This window comes from Scatophagus argus, chromosome 18 (assembly GCF_020382885.2).
Source record: "Scatophagus argus isolate fScaArg1 chromosome 18, fScaArg1.pri, whole genome shotgun sequence".
Taxonomy (NCBI): Eukaryota; Metazoa; Chordata; class Actinopteri; family Scatophagidae; genus Scatophagus; species Scatophagus argus.
In genome coordinates this window covers 12506696-12518109 of record NC_058510.1, presented here as the reverse complement: position 1 = coordinate 12518109, position 11414 = coordinate 12506696, and positions in this window count along the sequence as shown.

The window sequence follows — 11414 nt, the reverse complement described above, 5'->3', positions numbered from 1 at the left end:
GAAAGTCCAACTAAGTATTAACATATATTTAAGTATATATATAGTATTTACAGTATATAGTGTTTTGGAGCTTGACCCACACTAGTAACTAAATGCCAGGATATTTAACCAGTCTAAAAACAGGACAATTTAGACATAATATATATTATTTAAATTTGATACGGTTTTGGTCCCAAGAGGAAAAAATAACTAAACGATTAAAACATCCAATTAGTTGATGCTCCTACAGTGTTCTGTCACAGGAGAAAATACTGTTGAATTTCTTCCACTAAATATCCTCCAATTATGAATTTTCAGTCCAGAAAAACATAAGCGACCTTCAATGATTATTGAAACCCAGCAGCGTTACAGGACTCTAAACATTTTGAGAACCAATTTCTTTGGGAGTCCCTGCAGTCTCCTCTCTTGTTAGGCTGTATGGGTTTGAACTGTGGTTTGTCAGTCCATGGTATGCCAGCTGTTATTCTGTGATTCGAGTCCAATTTTAAGAACACTAGGCTGACCGTCTATTTTTATTTTGACGTTTTAAGCATAGCTTTGCTAAAGCAGCACGTCTGTCACTTGAAGCTTGTTGTATTGTCATTATTGTGCAGATGACACTGAAACAGGATTTTCTTCCTATTTAAACCTGTAGCTTCCAATTTCTTTTAGTAATTCATTTTACTTGGTCTCTTTCTGCCCTTTTTGGGCTTTTTTGGAAACCCTGAACGCAAAATTATGTCTATTTGGGAAGAGGACTATTATTTCAACAACCTAAAAGCATGAAAGACCATTAAAAATTCGAAAGTAGCCCTCTCAGCCATCTGTCCGAATCAAGCTTTTGTGGCAAACCTTTGTGTGGTAGTCTTTACAGAAATTGCAACTGGTTTGGTGACTGGTTTTATTTTTCTGAGATGTCGGGTAACCTTAGTAAACTGTGCAAAGACGGACTGAGAGATGAGGTGAAAGGGAGACAGGGAGGATTATGGGGTTTTGGAGGGTGGAAAAAGGAAGAAGTTACTTTAATACTGTCATGGTGCTGTACTTGTTCAGGCAAGAAAAAAAACATTTATATGTTATTTCTGTACAAATAAAGTGTATGCATACGCGTATTTAAAAATATTTAAAATTCACAATGGGTGATCAAGAAAGGCAAGGCTGGTTTGACTTTTAGATAATCATGAATAATTTCATAAAACAACCAAAACAGAATATATCAGTACTTTCTGCAAGGTTTTATGAGCCTTTGTAAAATGATCACATATGCCCCATCCCTTAATGTATGGTTTCTAAGCCTGCCTAGTGTTTAACTGCTTTATAATCAGTTCCTTATTATGGAAGTACTACTGTACTGTATTTGTTGCCTATTTATTTTCCTGTTTATTCTCTCTTGGATTTTACAGAGGGGCCATCAGAGACTTTGCTGTCAGTCTCTTAGCATCAGATCTCTGTCATAACATGTCTCTGGCATACAACACAGCAGCAGAATTCACAGATGAAACGCTCCTTTGATCAGCGAGTCCTTTGAGTGCGCCCTTTAAATCTCCGCTGCCACTGTGGGCATTCAGGGGGCATCAGCAGCAATGCCACAACACTACCATTGTGCTGAAGTCTCTCGCCTGATAAAACTCACTGAGAGTGTACAAAAACATGAAGCCAAGTGATCAAATCGCATTACTTTAATGCCTCGCTGTGCTTAAATCATCTTGTTGGACATGTGCAGAATACCGCCTTGTCCAACATCACCAACATCTTGTTTTCAAGTGCTGCAGTTTGGTACTTGTAATGCATTTCCAGCCTGTTTCTAGCTTGCATTTTTTATAGGCAGCTCCCCTCAAAGGACACACTGTAGCTTTCAATACGCGTCAACACTTCCACTGTGCTCATCTGTCTATCAACATTAATGCTGAAAATCCTTACACCTGTAAATACAGCACCACAGTGAAATTTGGACAGAAATTGCAGTTGGTAACTTGAACATAAAAATGCTTTTCATACCCGAAAGGTTGGACATTCTCCAATGTAGATATTTTAAAGTATTATTTTGTTGTTGCGTAGTGTCATATTGTGAAATGCTGCATACATTTGGAGCTATGTCTGTGTCCACCACAGGGAACTGGTAAGTCCAATATTCACTTTCCTTTTACTAGATCTTTTATTTTGTCTACCAGCTGCAGTGAAAAAGATTAGTCTCTTTCGCTGCTAAATGCTCCTATTTGTTGCCACCTTTGTCTATCAACTGTTTGGTGCTTGGCAGGTAGTACATTTTTTTTAGCTTCTTCACAGACAACAGCTATGACTGGAAACAAGACTGATGAGAGTCGTAAGAGCGAATCAATGTGTTAAACAACGTTAAAATCCTCTGTAGAGCTGTAGAATAACACTAAGTCATGTGAACCATATAAAATTATTGATTGGAGCAGCAAAAACAAACCTTTACCATAAAATAAATAAATAAATAAAAATTTCCGAAGCCTTATCAGCTAACGTTATGTTCACATTTTATCATTTGATCGGAAAAAAGGAAAAGAAAATCTAAGAATATTGCAAATTTGAATGGCATGTATCTAAAATGGTCTCTATCAACTCACACACAAGCAGTGAGAGATTCATAACACCCATTACAACCAGTGGGGAAATCTCTGTGAACTCATGGCAAACATCACCTGCATAGCAAAGATTATTAAAAGTCTAATTATGCATATCAAACACCACAGACGGGACAATTAGAACTGAGAAGCTTCAGGCTGCCTGGAACAGATGGTTTACCCACTTAAGGAAACTCAAGACATATGTATTATTAACACTTACCTCAGCATTGTTTGTGGTTTTGTATTTCATTCTTGCAGCAGCTCCATACAAAAAGTGAAGACTTTATCACAGGCTTGTTTTGTAACAAATGCTCTTTTAATGGAGATATTTAACACATTAAGCAACGTATGGGTAAATGACAGAGTTTGCAAATGCATAGACCTTCGGTGATGTTTCTGACACATTAGACACGTGCTATGGGTAGGAACATTAAATCATTTTTATAGTGGTATATAAAATTCATGCAATTTTCATTTGTGTATGTTTAACATGAGTGTGCCTTAAGTTAAACAATGCCTATGTTACTTTGAATAATCCAGTTGGAAGTGGTCTTGCCAGTGACATAGCCTTTATGAAAACTACTGACAAACTGGAATAAAACGGCAAATAAATAAGCAGTGAGATACAACAACAACAACAAGAATTAAACGTGCTACAAAGACCTGTTCTTACTCCAAATCCCTGAATCCCATAATCGCAAATCTGAAAATTTGTATAAACTATGAACTAAACTTTAACATCACATCACATAGCTGGCCTGTCTTATTTATATTTATTTTTGTATTGCGCAAGTGTGCTGCTATGTAAGGCATCATTAGTGACAGGCGGATGGAAAGACAGATGGACAGAGATACAGGAGCAGACCAAGAGGAGTCCACAGGTGAGCAGTTGCATGGATAATACTCTCTGACTTGTATAGGGCTACAGATTCACCTTGCTGCTGGGTTACAACATGTAAATTCTGCAGACCACATTTCACATTCTAGACCCGTACCCAGGTCCAGCCTGGCACCAGCACAAGGACCACTTTCACATTCAGTAGTTTGCTTCTCCTGTGACTACTTAACATCACATATTCTCAACACTGAGAGCAATGACAGCACAGTGAAAAGACAACTGGGTACATGCGCACATACAGTCCCACATTGTCTCCCTCTTTTTCCTCTCCTGCTCTGTCTTATACACACACACACACACACACACACAGTGAGACACCATGCACAGAGAGGAAGTGGGGGGTAGTTTACCATAGAGACTTGGACTCATTGATCTTCTCAGGAGGGGGTTAGTTGAGATCAATCTCCTTTCACAACAGTGACCCCTGGTGGAAGATCAAAGTTCCCTAATAACAGACTTCTTCCAGTGGCTCTCTTCATTTCCATTTCGATAATGAAAATACTGCATCCCAAAAGTTACTTTGCACAGGTTACATGTTTTATTATATGTAAGTTCTCACTCAAATTGAACTTTTCTGCAGCAAAAACACATACTGTGCACAGAACAAAAATCTTTATTGGAATGCAGGCTGACAAAAAGAACTACTGTGGCTACACCAACACTCAACACCTCTACTCAAATGTGTGCAGCTCCACACGAAGTGCTGTGGTCTGGATGAATGAACTGGGCACAGCGCAGCTGGAAAAGCTGTTTTCAATCCATGTAGTACTGAGTGTGAAAACCATGCACCTCCTGTACCATTTTATCATATACTGCAGTTAAGACAAAAAAACTGCTTCTCATTCTGTTGGGCATCAGATACAGTAGGAGCAGCTGCAGGAGGATTTCTGACAAGAACAGGTAATGAACAATTTACTGTTAAGGTTCCCTGATACAGCTGACATTTATGGATTAGATCCAGCAGGAGGTTCAGTAGTCTGAGAGTGAGAAACGACAGAATCTCACCAAAAATATCTATTTGGATTGTTCAAATGTACAAAAGGAGAGGAGAACACACAAGATCAAGTAATTTATTGTGTAATTCATTGCAATAAAGTAAGAAACTCTTCATATTTAGTCTGATTACATTTGATTCCACAATAAAGATAACTTCAACATTGTAACACAAATGAATATGCTAAATATAAAGAGATTTGTCACTTCTATTACTACGATTCCACTGATCAGGGCACACCTACCAATTCTTGGACCTCAATTTCTTTCATCACATTGCTCTCCCTGTTGCACAAAGATTTATATGGACCTTAAGAACACATGTATAATGCATGAGCTTGGACTTATAAATATATCAAACAATATCAATAAATAAAATACAACCCGCCATCCTCTATAATGTGCGAATTTAACTGCTGACTGGGACTTTTGGTCATCCTGAGCAGAAAAAAAATATAATTTATTATCGGTTTGCACCCAAGGCAAGAACTGATGTTTGACTGAATATGGTTATATAAAACTAAGCTGTATGTGCTTCTAATTCTAAACCAGTGTTGTGCTTCTGTAAGACTGTATGTTCTATAATGCAGTATTTATGCAATTTGCATCGTTATTCACCTTTGCCACAAAAAAAACAAACATATATGATTTGTCTAGTCTTGAAGGAAAGTCAAGATGTATGTGGCAGGTTTATGAACAAGGTTTAATGTTCCATGGCAATGATTTTTTATTTATTTATTTATTTATTTATTTTTAATGAATGAAATAATACATGCCCGAGTAAAATACATAACAGGAGAAAGGGGTTAATGACCACCATGAATATGTAGATATGTTCAGGCAAAAGAGGCAGGCTAAACACCACTGATCTTACACATCATAGTCTGTTCATTGGTTTTGAGGCAACAAAAAAAAGAAACTATCGCTAAAACTGGATAAAGTTTTTTGTGTTCTGTTGTGGAGCTAGAAAGAACTGAGCTTTCAGACCTCTGGTGTATGCTCATCTCTGCTTCAGGCTGGTGGCTCAAGGCTACATTAGCCGCCTCTAGGATGACAAACACAAATCTTTGAATGAACAGTTTGAGGTCGAGTTGCACTGTGGGTAATGAAAGTGCTCAGTTTTGACAAAGAAGAAGAATGCATTTAATAAAAAAAAGGGCTATATCTCTCTGCCTTTTTATTTTAAACTCTCATGTGATGAATGTTATAGGAGCTGTTTCTCAGGCTTCAAGCTACATTTGAAAGTTGTTTGAAAACATTTGAAATTTATTTGAAAACCAGGACCATAATATTTTCTATATCTATCCATCTATCTATAATGAAAACATTGTATGAAATGACAATGTTAAAGATGTTGCTTATAGGGATGAATTTACAGAAACTGCTACCTGAACCTGCAGCGCTCCTTGGCTTAACAGAACAGTGTATTGGACATACATCTGCAAGGATGGCAAGACACGCTCTAAAGACAGACTCAGTGATCATGTTGCCTCATTCACACTAAATATCTAAATGCAACTATTTGAATTTAAACTTAAAACCCTGAAAAAGTGAGTGTGTATATACAGTGTCTTACAGTTGTTCCTGTGTTTAATAATAGATATATAGTCATACTAATCACAATGCAAGAGTGGATCCAAACACACATATTATAAAGCTTCCATACTTTATTTTGTTTACTTTATTCTGAGGTCAATGGCCAAATAACAAAATTATGAGCAGAAATTTCAGAGTACTTGTCCTTGCTTTACATTTTCAATGCCTGCAGCATTTTCATACTTTGAGATGCTTGATATCTACTGGTCCATGTATCTCTTCCATTTTAGCCTGCCAGCAGTACAGTATCCATCTCCATTACATGGTCACAGATGGATAACAAGGCCAGGCCTGGCACAGCTCACAGAGTGGTGCTGTTCCTCTGAGAATACACCCCTGCCATCATATTCAAATGGACTTTCTGCTGGCTGTCCCTTTGCTCGCCGTGGTACACAATAGAAGATAGGGAGAGATGTGGGAGGAAGGAGGGAGGGGAGGTGCTGAGGTGAGACTGAGGTGGGCTGATGAGAAGAAGAGAGTTGCCATTGTCTCTAGGGGAAACAGGCATGCCAACAGTGAGACGCACTGCAGACACAGGAATAAGATCATTTAGAAATTCAACCCAGCCCTTGCACACCAATTGCTCTTCTCCTTTTGCTACCCCCGTTCCTGCTCCGCTTCTCGTTTTATGCCCTTATCGAGGCAGGTTGGAGGAAGCTCTGAGACAAGCTGACACGGACTACCTCTAAAGTCCTTAAAAGGTAATTGAGCCTTCCAGCCCACACCACTAATTTGTGTGACTCTGCCCACTGGCTAACAGTGTGACAAAAACAGAGGGAGGGAAACTGAGGAGTGTTGGGAAGAATGACTCCCTCGGACACAGTATGTTAATTGGTTCTCTAAAACTGACAGTCATAAGAAAGGTTGAGGCTATATGGAGGAGAATTACCAGAAAGGGCATGGTCAGGAAAATGATAATGGTTAGTCTCTGCAGTAAAAAATTGCACTGCGAGAGCTACTCTTTCATCCCCCATCTGCAAAACGATAATCTTCTGGTGATTTTCTGCAACAATAGCAGCCGTTAGGATGAAATATACTGCAGTGATTGCCGAAAAAAGAAGAAATAAAAATAGAAAAAAAATATTTAATAGTCATGTGAGAGAAACAGTAGGCACTGTTGGCGGTCACTGCTTACAGTGGATTAGGGACAGTGGTTGTTTGTGTGTAGAGAAGTATATTGTGGTGGTAATTGAAAGATAACTGCAGGACCTTACAGGAGTCTGCCAGGTATGCACAAGGTGCAGATCTGCCTGTGGCCCTGCTTTAAATTCACCTCAACGATTTGATTTCTTCAAATGCCAACACTGTTGGAAATGAACTATTTGTCCAGGGTGTGAATTATGTGGAAGACCCTCCCATGAATCACCTTCAGTACCTCTGCGGCCTTCAGCCTAGTAATATCCATATCTCTTCACTTTCCTCCAATCAATAATGAGATGACGCCCTTGGAAATGCAGGATAGATGACACAAATGGGATATTATATTTGTTGAGACCACACAGAACAGAGCCTGTCCGATCGAGATTAACATGCTGTGGGATTTTTTCAAAAAGCCCTCACTTTATTAAAAGGACACTCAGCCCTCCTTCTTTAGTTCATGTCAGATCGTACTTTAGACATGTAAACACTTGCAGGGACCCCAGGCCAGACAGCACTATAGCTGTAGGACACTGCGGGTATGTGCAAAGGCTGTTCCTGCTGTCACAAGAAACCAGGGTAGTCCTCAACCGTTGAAAACGATCAGTGATTGTGCCGTCGCCTTAAAAAAACAAACCCAAGATTTAATTTAATGGTCTGTGCCGGCTGCCAAACATCAATAGCAGTAACATGTTATGAAAATACTGTGTTTGTGCTCAGTATGATCGATGATCATTAATGTTTATGATCACTTTAAACAGGTACAGAAGCTGTACCTCACACCCATACCACTGATCGGTTCACTGGTCCCACTACTACATATGGTAACGGTGGCCCAGTGTTGCCTACTGCAATGACAACAAAAATACTAGTGTCTGAAGAAGCTTGTGTAGATGTGGGTCAGAGTCTCTCTTTATAAGCCAGAGCCCAAGGCCTAAACTGAACATAATAATGTAGTGTTGCCAGAATCGGGTGCTAGTAAGAAGAGCCTCCTTCAGGCCTATAGTTAATAGAGAGGACTTCGACTGCCTGCCCCCTACCCCCTGCCACCCTCCACCACCACCGCCCAAGCTCCCACTCTTGCTCAACCTTCTCTGTCTATCCTCAGCTCACCATCAATTCATCTCCCTCCGTGCAATCTGCAAGAACAGCTCCGTTAAACGAACCAATAGCTGTCAAGGATTCCCACCTTTATTTTTTTTTTTAATTCAGTGTAATATGCCTGCCTCACTTTGCTATCAGGTACATTCATGGATTGGAGTTACACAGCATTAGGAGCTATACAGCTGTGATCATAATCGATTATATAGGCCTGCACTGAATAAATGAAAACCACACCGTATATCTAATTAAACTGATGCATGAGCGGACACACACACACACACACACACACACACACACACACACGTATATGGTGCAAAACCAGGATTTATGAATGTCCTTGGTATATTTTGCCATGTATATAAATTTTAGTGTTTCAATGGAACATTGCTTCCTGCTAATATATGATCTCAATCAGTTTTGGTGTTTAAGACAATATTTTATATAAATAAAGGCTAGTTTTGCTACTTTTTTTGATTGATTGAAATCTATCTATGTTAAGTTACCAGTCAGCAGAGACAACAGTCCAGAAAAATATTATCAACTTTGCTATGAATACTGTATTCAATACCATTAAAGAATTACTCAATAAAATATCTGTCAGCATTACCATCTAGTGTTTTTGTATACATTTTACTCCCTCACTGCCATTCATTATACACTTTTGTCACCCACTGTGACGGAAGATAGAACAACCATCCGAGGCTACGTTTCCTGCGTCCCTGCCTGCCATCGATGATTCACACCCAACTAGGGGGAAAACAGAGGGTTACTAACTAGGTCCTCCAAGGTACCAGATGTCAGTGATTAATCTTGATGAAGTTGGGACTCTATGTCTCCCTAGCTGTCTCTCTCTGTCTCCCAACCTGGTGCTTAATGACCCTTTCCCTCTGTTTTCTCAGCCTATTTTTTACCCTTTAGATCATGTTCAATATGGCTGGTTCTTTATGCAGATGGGTAGTGGATGTAGCATGGGCAACTGCGAACAATCAGAAATTGATTTTTTTTAGGATATGTCCCCACCTTATTTTATTTATTTGTTTTTTTTTTTTTTTTTTTGTTTGATATGTTGTGACCACTGCAAGCTTTAAAAGTCAGACAAAAATACCATGTATTGAATAACACAGCTAAAATGGCAACTGTGGTCAGTGTGAGTTTAATATTAATATCATGTTAATAACACACATGGTGATACCGTAAATAAGGCAGGATCTTTTATTTATTAGTTCATCTGGTTGCCTTTTCACTATTCATGAAGTATTAATTGTTGATTTTGTACACTTTTGTTTTGACTCACCTCCCTACACTCGCAGCCATGATAATCGCTTAGTGAAAATCTTATATCGTAATGCTCCTAGTCACAATCATAAATATAATTACATTCCTCAGATGATTTCCTTTCTTAGCCAAGGTTTTAAAAGATGAAATTGAACCCAAGAAATGTACCTCTGAGTTTCATTTTCTCTGGAAACCATCCACATACGTATGTACAAATAACCAGGCTCAAACCACCTTCATTTGTATGCCAAAACAGTGCATTGCTCAAGGCAAAAGTTGACCTGGCCATTTCAGTTTTGCAAAATTACACCAGTTGAGTATTGGAAGAGCATACGTTTCCTGCTAAGTGTTAAGTAATGGTGAATAATTGGTCATCTCATCCTAGAAAGACTGACACAGAGGATGACCCGCCATACAGTCATTTTGCAGATGAATCTAAAGAGACTTATTTTCTTACTGGTTTACTGGTTTATTTTCCTTCGCTACTTTTCGGTAACAGCAGTAGCAATGAGCACCCTAACAAACCCATGTTTGATACATATATACACCTGGTGCTATTCTTGGCTGGCTAAAATGACATTCATAATTCATGAAAACGTTGTGTTTCTGACACTCAGCAAGATTGAGAATTTTAATGCATGTCAGAGGTTGAATCTTGAAACATGGATCTTATGGCAATAAACACTTGCAAAACGCTTGTTGCATTGGAGTGAATGGGATTAGGATATTCATAACTTATCTGAACGTTCAACACAATAATTTGTGACCCATGGGACAAATGATTACATTAACTACTAGCCAGTTTTCTCAGAGAAGATTGTACGCCGTCACCCAAGTTACATAGTGCAAGAACAGAGTGTTTCTTCCCTCTCTGCATGGGAAGAAACACTCTGCTCCCTATTGCAAGTCAGGGAACCTTTTTAATGATTTAGATGCTGTTATTTTCAGGTAAAATAGTTATATAATGTTGATTTATGTGAACAAATCAATGATGAAGATGGTCAAGACCATCTGCTATATTTGAGACCATGTGTCAGATGCCTTATTGATGGCAGACGTCAGGGAAGACTGGTTTGAGGTGACAGGAAGCAGTAACTCAAATCACTGCTCGTTACAACTAAGGCATGCAGAAGAGCATCTGTGAACACACTACATGTTAAACCTTTGAAATGATTCAGGCTTGCACTGGTGCTGCAAGGATATATTTTTGGCCAGTTGAGTTTTGTTTAAATGCCACAGCAGTTGTTACTGATCATGTCCATCCATTTCAGTTCCACAGAGCTCCTTTTGGATGTGGTGGAACGGGAAATTTGGATCATGGATGTGCACCTGACAAACCTACAGAAACAGACAAACTGATGCTGTCATTCTGATATGGACCAAAATGCGGAATGTGTCCAGCTCCTTGTTGAAACTAGAAGATTTAAGGTAGTTCTGAAGGCAAATGGGGTCCAGTGCAGTACTGGAAAAAACAATAACATGGCCATGAGTACTGTGGAATATTTTCTCAATTCTTTCTCTGTATAGCATGCCTATAATTACATTTGAAAACCAGGGTAGCAAAAAGTCATAGCCTGGATCTTAATAACTTCCTTCAGAAATCAATTTCAATTTCTCATTCGGCATGACTGAGAAACATGGATCGATCATGGTAAATATATGATTCCCTGAAATACCAACAGAGCAGAGCATGTTTCATCACTATCAGCAACCTGGCAAAACAATAGTTTTTTTTTTTTTTTTTTTTTGTTAGTATTTTCAGATCATCCACAGCTCAAAAAGTCTCCCGTATTTGTCTTGTCTCACTGAAGTGAAAATATAACCACATGGTCACTGAGATA